The following is a 14,052-nucleotide window of genomic DNA, read 5'->3' as shown; positions in this document are numbered from 1 at the left end:
TTGTTTAAAGACAGTTTCTGAATACAGGCTGTGTGCATTTCTCTGTGGACTGAGCATTTTGATACTTTCACACTGTTTGTAAAGCACCTAGACCTGTTTTATAATCAAAAAATTTTTTTAAATCTCCCTTCCTACAATATGTCCCCTTTAAGTCAAAGGCAAAATAACGCCTACTAGAGTTCCTAAATAGAATGAGATCTTGATATTCGTTGATATTTGCATCTTAGAATAGATTCACTCAATTGATGTCTTTGATGATGTGATGTTATGTGAGTCTATGTTACTATTTTATCTTGGGTACATCCTACAAACATTTTATTGATTGTTTGTTCTTAGCATTCAGTTATGTGTGGTGCTTATGTTGGGGTATTTATTCATGTCAGACAATGAACTCCTGTCTCCATCTTGTTGAGTGGGTAGTGGACTGTGAAAACACCAGGGATACGATGAAAATAAGTCCAGGTCTTTAACATTCCACCCCTGACAAAGTCCAATATGTTTTATTTTAAAATATATTAGAGTGTTGTAAGTAAACCTAAACCTAAACCTATATGGCCTGTGAGTGCATGATGAAAAGAGCAAGAGAAAGTTGAAAAAAGTTGGTCCTGATAACTCATAAATTTTGTTTTTACTCATGAACATTTTGGACAAAATGATTTCACATATGTTTGATTAATGCGACCCGTCATATTGCTTCATAAACTCTGCTCTCATCAACCTGGTTTCTAGCAGCAGCAGGCAGCTGTTTCAAGTGAAAAAGCTCTAAAAACCCACTGTACACTGCCTTATCAGCACCTTACAGCAGACAGACACAGTTAGCTGTAGACTAGCTGGTGAACATAGTGGAACATATAGCAGCTAAAGAGCCAGATATTTCCCTCAGGAGTTGGTGGAGAACAAAATTGAGCTCAAGCATGACACCAAATGAATGCTAATGTTGCTTCATAATGTGTTAGCATTTCTGGTGCTCAATTGATGTACCCTGAATGTGTTCACATTTTACATACTGTAAAACATAGGTTTTCTACTCATATAATGGATAAAAATGAAAGTTTATATGAGCAAATACTTTACTTTGATTAATCAATGAATTGTTTAGTAAGTTAAATGTGAGAATATAAGGACACATTCCCATTGGAAATCCCCAGAGCCCAAGGTGTAGTCTTATTTCATTTTTGTTTGAAAAGCAGTTAAAGAACAATGACATGAGACATAAATAAACAACAACCCCTTATACTGAAGAAACAGAACCTACAAATAGTTGGCATATTTATTTGATATATCACAATGATTAATAACTGATTACTAAAATTTTTGACTGATTTTCTGTGAATCAACCAACACCATTCATTTCAATACTAGAATCTACTTCATGGCACAATTAAGCATTTCATCATTTTGAGAAAGAGTAAATTATTACCTTATTAGCATTCAACAATGAGGCTTTGGCAGTGTGGTTAAGACTTATGAATATATCAGTCCATTTGCTTTCATTGAAAGGCAAAGGCAGAACAGCTTCACTTACCCAGGAACCAGGAACCCAACAATATGCAATAATCCAGTTCCAATTTTAGAGTGCCCTGATTTTGTATTTTGGAGAAATTAAAATCCAATTCTAGCTGCTTAAAAATGTGCAGACAGGCAGGCAGGTTTGGCAGGAAGTCCCTGATTGTCCTGTAACTTCAACCAGAATGATCTTCACATGTTTTAACAGAAATGAGATATTAACATAAGACTCTGTTTAGGAAATTTGCGCTCCTTTCATTTCAAGGTTTTATCATTTTTGGGTCCCTGGATATGATCATTTCAGTCAAACACATGCACACATACATACTCTAATCAGTTAATAAACTGTGTGTGTGTCTGTTATGTTGCATTGACTAGATGTTTGCTATTTAAAATGCTCTTCTGATATCCAGCACTGCCTTAAGCTATCAAAACTACTTGCAATGCTGCGGAGCATAAACACCATTTGACCCTAATCACCATGTGACCCTAAATTGATGCAGGAGTGGACATGCCTGAGTGAATGCGATGGCTCCGTAATAACTGCTTTTAAGATGGCTACAACATTACATCAACATAAAAGGGAAGGTTTTTAAGTGCGCAGGCTTTCTGATGCCAGCCTCATTAAGAGGGAAACAAACACTCCATCGGGAGATAATCCCAGCCAGTTTTCAACGCTCAGGCTTTCAGCAATAATCAAAGAATACAGGTAGATGCAGAATAAGTTAATCCTGCAGATTAGTGGGAGTGCATAGAAATAAAGGAAGAGGATTGAGGAAGCACAACACTTCAGAACACGGAGAGGAGAGGAGAGGAGAGGAGAGGAGAGGAGAGGAGAGGAGAGGAGAGGAGAGGGCTTCTTGCTGTTCGAGCTGCCTCCTGTCAGGTACGGATATCCAGATCAATACCACAGTAATCCATACCTCGATACACAACTCGATACTCTACTCATTTGCTGTCAATAGCTATTAAAAAGTATTGATTACATGATCTTTTATGCAATCATGAGAATCTCAAAATGCACTTTCTGCACTTAAGCTGCTTCATGTTTGCACAAGTGACAGACCCTGGTGACATTTGAGTCCCTGAAGCCCAGAGCACAGCCCTCCCTCCTCTCTGCATTCTGGTTTTGTTAGAAATTACAGTAGTAGCATGGCAGCCTATAATGTGTGACAAATGAAAGAAAAAAACAAATAAGTGGGGGTATAATGGTGGTCTAGGGGTTAAGGTGCTGACCCTGAACCACAACATCCCTCACTTTAAGTCATCCCCCATCCTTTCATCACTATCTAATATAGGCATAATACCTCAAAACATCATTAAAAAAGCCAACTAAATGTCATAGTTAGGGTTTGGACCACTACACATAGGCATCAGATTTGTTTTTTCCCATGGCGTAAAAACTGTGCAAGACCATCACATCATCATATAACATTAACCACTCTACCGCCAACCAATAACAAAGCTAATAATTGGCACAAAAAAAGAAAAATAAGTCAAGACTAAATGGGCTTCCACCAAAGACACACAAAGCCCCACACACCCACCACATATACACATGCTCAGAATCTGCATCAGTATGTTAGAGGCTACTGTTACCATTACAACTATGTTAGAGGTGTCCATTAAAGGCATCGCTGGTGACTGCAAGCTGTGACAGTTCCTCCTTTTTCACATTCTATCAAAAATATATCCATTTTTTAAGCAGGCCTGAATAGATGAGATACGTTTTACTTCAACAGCTTCACTTTGAAAGATTTTACGCCTTTGTTTAATGTGTATTTTGTTGGCTGGTACACTAGGTGATGCATAATGTGAAATTTACAGTATACTGTAGGACTGTTTTAACTGTCTGTTAACTAAAACAACGTGGGTAAGATAAGGGAAAGATTGTGGTCATGATTAAAAGAAATTACTGTTTGTAGAAACAAGATGTTAATAGCAGTCTTATGTCAAAGTTGTAAGAGCACCCTGACCTTCTCCCTACAGCTAGACATATGGTTCTAAGGTCACAGAAGCTTGCATAGGTCCAACTTCCTATTTTAGCCTATTTTAATGAAAAGTAAAGTCCCTGAATGACACCCATACATGTTTAAAGCATGTTCCAGGCTTAAAGTGGTTTTGCAGAGCTATTACAACATAATGATTCTGAGAGAGAACAGTCATCACTTGCATGAAGAAAAGAGGTCACTTGTCATGAAAAGGTAAACATGGGTTGTTTTAAAGACTGCTTCTGTGTTTTTTCTAGTGATGACTGTCTCATAATTTAACCTCTTCCACTCCCACCCCCCTACCCTAGATCCATTTTTGGTGGGTACAGGGGATGTTTAGAGAGAGAAAGTATATGCCACATAGAAGTGGTATATATCATCTGAAAGCTTGGAACCTGAAGATTAATTTGAGATGCAGTTCAGCACTGTGTGTCAAGTTTTGATGAATGATGGCCATTCCCATGCTCAGTGTCTCATAAGTTGTTGCAGCAATTTTGGGGTTGATACCATTTGTTCCACAGATTTGGTGCAAAATTTAACGATTTTGACCACTCTAGAAAAGGTGAAAATGGTTAGAAGTCCCTCCATAATACCACATTAAAACACCAAGACCTTGAGGTATACCATAGAAAAAGTCATGCTGTGATTTGGTATCAAAAACGTTTGACATTTAGAGATTTCTGTAAGAATTGCATTTTTCAGTGATTGGATGGTGAGCACTTCTGTTCTGGAAATTGCACAGAAACCCCCTTAATGTCCATATACCCTTATTGTCCATATACCTAGGGAAGCCATACATCCTCTGAGTGCCCTACGTCTCTAGTTTGTGGTTGTAAAGTTTCATGAGGCTGTGATTATCCTAGAGGTCACAATAGGTCATTTTATACAGTGAGGTTAAAAATGGACTCACTACAATGAAATGGCTACTATGTAGACTAACATCATCACACATGAATATAATTGGACTCACTGAATCCACAAGTGTTTTAGCTTTCTACTTATACCAAATTTATGCAATTCCAAGCCTGTTTAGGGACCCAAGTATGCAGAAATATTCAAATACACCATTTTTAAAATAGGTGAAAATAACACATTAGAAATGTGCATACAGTCGAGTGTGAAGTTGTTTGGATGAATAGTTCTCAAGAAAACTGCAAGCAGCAATAACAGAGGCCAAACAATCAGCCCGTTCCAAACAGGCACATTCTTAACGGGCACTGCACTAGTGTCTACAATGGATGTATTATAAGAGCTGGATACCGGACTAAAAATGGTACCCATTCAGTCCTATAGGAATTGCTTGGCTGGCGCATATGCCAAAAAAAAAGTTCTAGCTTCCGGGTTTGCTTCTGCGTTGTGCGGCCCACTGAATATGTGCAGTAGTTTCCCCCGCTGGTCCCTCCCGTGAGTTCCCATTCTGCCCATAGACTTTACATTGTGATGACATCACAGATTTTAAATCGCTTTTCTCGCTCAAGAAAAGTTTTACAAATATAAAACCACCATGACTCAAAAGTTCATAATAGAAAGAGTCACAATTGACATTTTTTGCAGTTCAAGGTGTCCTGTCAACAGTTTTATGGACGTCTCTTTTACAATGGTGGTCTGTGGGGAAAATGCTTTTTGGGCCACAAGGAGATTTTTTGCTGCAATACTGCAAATGGCCACTTGGAAAAATTGGCTGCAAGGCTGAGTGGCAGCGCTCTATCCAGCTCTTATTATACATCCATGGTGTCTACAGATACCAGAACCATCCTCATGGACCCTTAAGACAGATAAAGACCAATGTAGACAAAACGTTTGTAAACACATGTAGCATATGGAAGAAGACTTGTGGTGCCTGATTACTGTGTATTTTGATGGAACTGTATTGCTTATATTTCCGCAGGTCTGCACCTCACTTAGTGTGCACTCTTTGATCTTTATTCAGCAAAAGATCACCATAAGCTGTGCCAGAAACCAAAGACGGAGAACTAAGGCATTTAATGAACATGTTAGTCCAGCCTTACATTTACTTACTATAACAGCAGTGTTGAATACATGCAGAAATAATCACATAACAGTGTCATGTCAAGTCAAGGCATTGATTTATATAGCACCAAACTATAACTACAAGCTTTATCAAAAAGTAAAGTTTTAAGCCTACTGTGAAATGTAGAGAGGACGTCTTCCTCCTAGACCAAGACTGGAAGATGGTTCCCTGGAGAAGAGCCTGATAGTTGAAGGCTCTGCCTTCCATTCTACTTTTGGAGACTCTAGGAACCACAAGTGTTCTAGTGGGGTAATAGCATACTATAAGCTCTTTAAGACATGATGGTGCCTGACCATTAAGGACTTTAAATTCTATTCTGGATTTTACAGGGAGCCAGCGCAGAGAAGCTATGCAATGTTACATAAAAGGCAGTCCTTGAAAATTGTTTTATGTGGGAGTTAAAGGACATATTCTGATCAAAGATTATATCATTAGATAATGTGTTTCTAAGGTGTTTAGGGACAAGCACAATAACTAACTTTTGTCTGCGTTTAGTAGAAGAAAATTACAGGTCACCCAGGTCTTAATGTCCTTAAGGAATGCTTGGAGTTTAGTTAACTGATTGATTTCATCAGGCCTCATTGATAAATATAATTGGATATCATCTGCATAATCCTAATAATCCTGGGAGAGGGCCAGGTTGTACAGCATTGTTCTTCAGATCCGGTTATGTATTCGGTTGAACACAGAGAAAATCTCTACTTGTCCAGCAAGGTTGGGATTGTGTGGCCTAGTTGCAGTTATGTATGTACGGGAGTTACTTTCTTGTGTTAGTTGCGCAAACAGCTGGAAGTGCAATTTGAGGAGCATCTCCGGTGTTTATATTCTCGGTGACATCACAACTGTGGAGGGGAAATTCCTGTAGTTTCCAGTGGGTCTCATCCAAGGGGAGCCAAGAGTTTGACTCTGACGGATTTCACACCTAGGTGTGGGTTGAGCAGAACATGATGAGAGTTGAAGTCTGTTTGGAGTCCTTTTGTTTGACTTGGTGCCTTTCTTTGTTATCAGGCTTTGTGACTGCGTGCAGGTCTGCCTTTCTGTTATGCACGTGGCATATGAGACCCAACAATTGCTATGTAGATAGTCACATAACTGATTCACGATTGCTTTCTCAAGGACCTTAGAGAGAAAGGGTAGATTAGATATACGACTATACTTGGCTAAAATGCCTGAAACAAGAGTAGGCTTTTTAAGAAGAGGTTTAATTACAGCTACTTTAAAGGACTGTGGTACATAGCCTGTTACTAAACAGAGATTGATCATATCTAGTAAAAAAGTGCTAACTAATGGTAAAACTTCCTTAAGCAGTCTAGTTTGGATGGTTTAGATGAAGAAATAGTTCAGGAAGGTTGATTGGAGAAAAACAGTCTAAACATATATATCAGGTTTTATAGCTGTTTCTAAGGTTCCTGTGTTTGGGGATAAATCAATGCCTGTTGAGGACAGAAGGTGAAGAATTTTGTCTCTAAGAGTTAGAATTTTATCAATAAAGTAGCAAATTAAGTCGTTACTACTGAGAGCTATAGGAATACATATATCAATAGAGTTATGACTCTTTGTCAGCCTGGCCAAAGTGCTGAAAATGAACCTAGGGCTGTTTTCATTCTCCTCTGTTAATGATAATGATTGAGTAATGAATGAGTAATAGGCAGCTCTGGCATTACAGAGGACCTTCTTATATGTTTTAAGACTATCTTGCCAGACGAAGCAAGATTCTTCCAGTTTGGTGGAACGCCATATCCTTTCAAATTTTTGTGATGTTTGCTTTAATTTGTGGGTTTGGGAGTCATACCATGGAGCTAACCTCTTTTATTTTAATATCATTTGCAGTAAGCCTGCGGCACTATCAACAAGATGATCAATTTGAGAAGGACTAAAATTAGCATAAGTGTCCTCTGTTGTATTGAGACATAGCACTGAATTCAATGCTGATGGAATCGCTTCATCAGATAGACATCTAGTGAAGACATTTTTGTCTGATGGTGTGGTCAAGTAATAAGAATTAAAATTTGTTAAGTAATGGTCTGATAAAATACTATTTTGTGGAAAGACTATTAATGTTCAATTTTGATGCCATATGTCAGAACAAGGTTGAGGGTGTGGTTAAAACAGTGAGTGGGTTTATTTACACTTGCACCCCCGGCCAAGACACAGCAAAAATGTATGACACTATGATTACCTAATCTGATATGGTGACCATTGTGAAAGACAAAAATATTGTCTGATCCTGGCATAAGATCAATCAGAGCCACTCTCACTCTACTGTTAGTGTGTACAATGGTGTTTGCTTTAGACATACAGTAAAGCATCGGGCTACTGCATGTAGAAAAAAAAAATCTGAATCAGGTAATAACATCAATTAGACTTTTTTTTTTCAGACTTTATTTGTGTAGCACTTTTCATACCAATACAATGTAACACAAAGTGCTTTATATGACCCATGATCATAGAGTGAACCAGGTTAATGTGTCCTCTGATTAGAGCCTTATCCCAATTAAGGCAAGCAAATAAAATTATTTACATGGCGGCTCCAATAGTCAAGAGTATTCACTTAATCAGGGAAGGATTGAATGATTAGTGTCCAAATGTTCTCATTGATCGGCAGCCAAAAATACTCTACTCTTCCAGGATTTTCAGAGAGGACAGATGCAATCAGAAGTGACATCTACTGTACTGCAGTATGTTAGAAGCAGGGAACCCAACAAAGACAAAGAAGCAAAGACCCAGAGAAGACAGGCCAAGAAGAGGAGGCAGCTCAGATGCAACACCCTCTACAATCTTCCCAAATGAGCATTGAGATTAGCTGAACAGTTGGCGTGCGGCTTAGCATCTCTCTGCTATTGACTTGATTGTATTGTTCTATCTTATTGCTTTAATATCTATCATCATCAGTGAATGCAACTTAGATTTGACAGACCCTGTTATATCTCATTTGGCTGTCACCGATCTTCCTGGGTACCTTGCTAATCTTACCTGTTCCCACTGCTAATTAACCCCCAGTTTGTAGTAGCCAGTCTGCATTCATCCTCTGCCAGATTGTAAGTGTTGCTAAAAGTTTCCATTGTGTGTGTGATTCCTACATGATATCTGCTCATGTGTTACACCCCCATGCATGCTCTTAGCCATTACCTTCTTGCTCTTCCCACTTTCCCTATTTCACTTAGTTTTTTGCACTGCCCTCACATAGCTGTCAGTACTGTAAGCCTGTTTTGGACCATGGTCACATTTCTGCTGACTCTCCATGTCTGCTTTTGGGTTCATATCCTATTTAAGTGAATTGTGATAGATTTGGGAGGCCTTGCTTAGCACAATGACTGGAACCAGGAGGAAAGTTCTAGCCTAGCTCTGGCAAAAGTGTAGCAAATATGCCTTTCAACAAGTCCAAGGTGTTATTTCAGTTTTTCTTGGTTATTTAACATTTACATTATTTGCAGCATCTCTTTTTTCCTTATATAAGGTTTGACAAGTTTGTACAACTTGCATGTACTGAACAGCTTGATATGGTGCCTTACCAAGATGTGTGTTTAAGAACCTTGGAAGTGTTGTAAGGAGTGCCTTTTTTTCCAAGCTAGGCTATAGGATTCCTACCTTTAGTCTTTGTGCTAACTGCTAACAGCTAAGGCAAGCAGCAACTACCATAGCTTGAGGCTGAAGTCAAAGCAGAAGTACCTTAAAGTGCAAAGCCACCGATGGCCACTAGATGCTCCAACTGACTGCCATTCAAAAACTGTCAACTTATCTCTTGAAATACCAAGACAATAATTTTTGTCAATGCTCTTCCCGCTGCCCTTCCTGGTTCCGGAGGTCACACTGAGTTGGACTATTGTTGCAATATTTCACTGAGTTTAATGTTACTTGATTACTATACCTGCTGTGTTAGCACAGTTTAGCTAAAGAAGCTAACGAGTGTGCAACGCTTGGTGTTCCCAGTCAGCTAGGTTTAGCTTTGATCTGAGGTAGTGGGCTGTGTTTCCAAAGTGTGAAAAGCAACATCCCTCCTTATTTGGGAGATCCTGGCTCCAAATAGAAAAGATGGTGCAGACTGTAAGCTGCAACTCTGAGGTTCAAACAGACTCCAATGCAAACCAACGGATGATGTCACACCTTGCTACATCCATATTTATCTACTTGCTAAACACATTCTGGACAGGATTGCCTAAAGGATAGGTTTGGATGATTTTTTCAAGTCTATAATGCAATACTGGCATACAAGTTTTTTTGGTCATTATAATTATTTCTCTTCTCTATACTGGCTATGAAGAGACCCCTTGTGTTGCTAAGCTGTTATGAGGCTAAAAGCCTCATATTAGCTCTGGTTAAGCTTTTAAAATGTTTGCACAGGATGAGGACTGTAGATTTTGTCCCTTAGTCATACTATGAAGGAATTGCTTCACAGCCAGTGTGCACACATAGCCATGAAGTACCTCTACCCCAAAGTGCACCCCCACTTCTAGGTGGCTGAGGTATATTTGTATTATTGCAAGTTTTATATAGGTGATTTCCTATAATACTGTGCAGTGTCCTTTAGTATTTTTGGCTGGACTACAACAGCGGAGCCAGCCCTACACACAGGAATATCTGTATATCACTGCCTGACTGACTCACTGAGTGATGAAGTTACACCATTGGCCGGCTGGCAGAGTGTTGGAGTTTCCTGCTCCTCTTTCAAAATGAATTGGTGCAAACAGTTTTCTATTATGTCCTCAGGGGGAGTTTACAGCGGTTCCACTGGCTGCAGCTGATTCAAAATTTATCACACGCTAAGAATGCCCTGCAGCAGAGCCAGCAGATTCCCTACCTCTGTTTGCACCTGGACTCCTAAGCCATGATTGCACGACTGTGGAAGGAGCATGCTGACCTGGCATGTCAGGTCCGCGGCCTCGGTGCTGGCAGGGAGAGTCATGTCGGCAGCTCACCCAGTGGTGCGCCTGGGGCTGCTGCAACCTCCAACATTGGTTTGTGCAGCTTCAGCTGCATCTGAGGCGGGACAAACAGTGCAAGCTTGCAGAGTAGGAGAGAAAACTGCTCTCCATGCAATGGGAGGCATAAGGGAGAAAGCACAGATAAATCACCCCAAATAACAATGGCAAAACACTCAATACAAAGTGAGTGTCAGAAAAATGAGATATCCGCAGATAGAAACAGATGAAAGAGCATGGGGCGTTGACAGATATTTAGAATAGTTAGATGGTTAGATAATAGAATAGTTATTCAAATCAAACATCCCAAGATATGAGTGGAAAGTATTGTTCTTGCAACTGCATTTATAACTTTTATTTTTGACTCAGACGTAGCTTAATCATGTCATGTGATATGCTACTTCAGTACATGTAAACAACAAATATTACTTGAACCACTTCAGAAAATTGCAGATGAACATTTAATATCCAGGAATTGATTATAGACACTACCACTGACTATCCCTATAATAAATTAGCCCTAATTTTGCACATTTACCATACACAGTCCAGCCATATACTAGATTTTGACCTAATCTTGTATCTTTATTGATTTGTTGTGGCAGGAAGGTTTGGACTGGTTTCAGACAGCTTTTCCAGCATAAACAAAAGGGACTGTCATAAATAGAGACATGCAAGTGTCGTCACCTTGATGTCTAAGGTACATTTCCACTGGAGCAGTTGGGGTTAAAAGCCTTGCTCAAGGGCACCTTAGTGGTTATAATGATGCTGCTTTTTTCAATTTCCCCACCCAGACTTATCATGAGGAACCTGAAACCTTCCCATCACTAGCTCGCTTCTCTAACCTTTAGGCCAATGTGTCATTTAATCTGATGCACAGTAATTGATAATAGTGGGTTGCCAACTCTCACACTATGCTATCAAATATCATGCCATATAAAAACAAACCACGAAACACCTCCATGATGGAAAACATATAACTAGCTATGTTTATCTCAGCAGGCCAGGGGTTACGAAAATTAAAATAAAAAAACAAAACAACTTAAGGCATATTTTCTGGCTATACGTGTAACACAGAGTATGACAAACTAATTAAAACATCCGCTGATAAAATTTGAGGTAAAACGTAAGATGATTGAAAGCTTCAGGCCAGCGAGCGAATGGACTTTATGGCGAGATTGTTTTTTCTCAACTGCTAGATGTGTTATCAAAGGAACTGTTTGGATTTTTGGGAAATATGCTTATTTGCTTTCTTGCTGAGATTTAGATAAGAAGATTTATACCACTCTCATGCCTATACGCTAAATATGAAGCTATAAAGCTATAGAGCAATATAAAGCTATGAGACAATTAACCTAGCTTAGCATGAAGACTGGACAGAGCCAGGTTAGCTGCCCCCTGCTTTCAAAGTGCATATTATATCTTTTTTATTTGATGTGTACACAACCTGAAATATAAAAATGTTTTACTGTGTTACTTACTGGAACTAATTCATTGTTGGGCAACACACATTGCTGGAGCCAAGAAATTGTTTCAGCACAACTTAACTCTGTGTGCACAGCAACTCATCATTTCTGTTTGTATACTAAGTAAACAAGGAAGGCATAATGTGATAGTAAAATTTATCAGATTTTTTTCAACTTTGAACAGAGCCAGGCTAGCTGTTTCCCTCTGCTTCTAGTCTTTATGCTAATCTATGCTAATCATCTGCTGGCTCTGTCTTCATGTTTAGTGTACAGACATGAGAGAGGTATCAATCGTCTTACCTAAGTGTGGATAAGTGCTTTCCCCAAATGTGGAACTATTCTTAGTCATAGTTTTACAGTCTCAGTCCTTCACTATGTCACTCCAGCTTGTGAACTTCATAGCTGAAGAGTGTGATTTTGTGTGATAAGTTTGATGGGAAACAAGTGTGTTAACCAAAAAGATCAGACTGTGTGCTCAGTGACATGACAGCTGGAATCAAATGTTTTCTACATACTGTAGCTGTAGGGGAGCAGTATCTAACTGGGCGAGAGAGCACATATGCTCTTTGGGTGTGCATGTGTGTGATGTCAGTGTGTATGTGTACAAAAGCTGATATTTATTAGTGTGTCTGTGTGTAAACCACTGTATGTGGGTCATTTTTCCAGTGTGTTATCTCTGAGTGCATGTTACCTCCAGGCATCCTGACTTGAACAGATGAAGCACATGTTTGGTTTCCAGGGCTGTGACCTCCACTGCTGGGGGGATCATTCATGTTTCAGTCTGCTCCTCCGATCTGCAGGGAGGAAAATATCAAATGGGGTGCAGCCAGGAGTCAGCTGACTGACAAACTGTGCATGGGATAGGAGAGGGGAGGAGGGAATAAACAGCCTCGACTCTGCAGTTAATTCTGACCTCTATCCACGCCAGATATAAGAAAATGAGCTTTTCACAGCTCGCCTAATACTTACTTTATTTGCCTCCAGCTGCAATTGAGCACTGAAAGGCACCAATAAGTGCCTCAGAGTCTGTATATATTTAGCTCTGGTTTTTTATGCCAACGGGGAAGTTAGAGTTTGACCAATATTTCTGAATTTCAATTAAAGAATGATATTTTGTGCACAGCCAAAATGTTTAAATGGCCAAAATGTTCCTAAGGGCATTCTCAAATCTACAGTTGGTTTGCTGTGGTCCGAATCAATAGAAGAGTTGTCAGACTTTTTCCTTTTGGTTCAGTTTCTTTTCTCAAAGAAAAAAAAATCAAGCTAACTAAAATGCATTACTAAAAGTCTCATGAAAATGTTCTCTCTTTTCATTGGTTAGAGGTGTCTGGGGCAGGAGCGAGAATATAAAAACAGAAAGAAGGTCCTGAAGATTCATTCTCAGGCTATCTGCTGGCAACTGCTAATTTAATATCCCAGCATGCAAAGCTGGCTTTACAGGAGTCTTTAGCTCAGACTTGCAGATTACTTCTTGTAGTTGGGTCAGATTGAGGTTGGAACAAATTCCCACTAAAACAAACCACTCCAGAATTTGTTTGTGATCGGACCAAGACTTCTTTATAGGCTATCAGTGCAGCTGTTTTGGTCTGCACCAGAGTACAATAGCTGTATTCAGATCTGCTCAAATGAGTATAAATGAAAACACTACCTGCTGGTAGCGATAGAGGAAAAGAAGATCACTAAATTGGTGGACTGATTAATCAATAGACCGACTGTCTAAAAAGCACACAAGACTTTGTTTATTATTCTCAAATTTAGCATTCCATGCAGTTGCATATGAGTTGTCTGATTATTTCGCATTTTGACCAGAATGGTGCTGCCCTGCTACCAGTAGTGGACACCACTGGGTGAACACTTCCTGATCCAAAATCAAAGGTGAAAGGGAGCGTGCTAACTTTGTCAGTCTTTGGGTTTTGTGTAGAGAAACCTTGTGTAACATGCACAGTATGTGTGCAATTTAATACATAGAAGTGGCACAGAGGCATGCACAAGCAGGACCATGCATATAATCAGGAGGTCTTGTGGCGGGGTGCAGGCACCTTGATATGAATTCCTTTCCACCCCGGGAGACCTTGAAAGCACCTTGGAAAAATGATCATCTATTCAAAAGTGGTGTTGCAGTATACAGACTAGAAGCA

This window comes from Thunnus albacares, chromosome 8 (genome assembly GCF_914725855.1).
Source record: "Thunnus albacares chromosome 8, fThuAlb1.1, whole genome shotgun sequence".
NCBI classification, from domain to species: domain Eukaryota; kingdom Metazoa; phylum Chordata; class Actinopteri; order Scombriformes; family Scombridae; genus Thunnus; species Thunnus albacares.
This window is presented reverse-complemented; position numbering follows the sequence as displayed.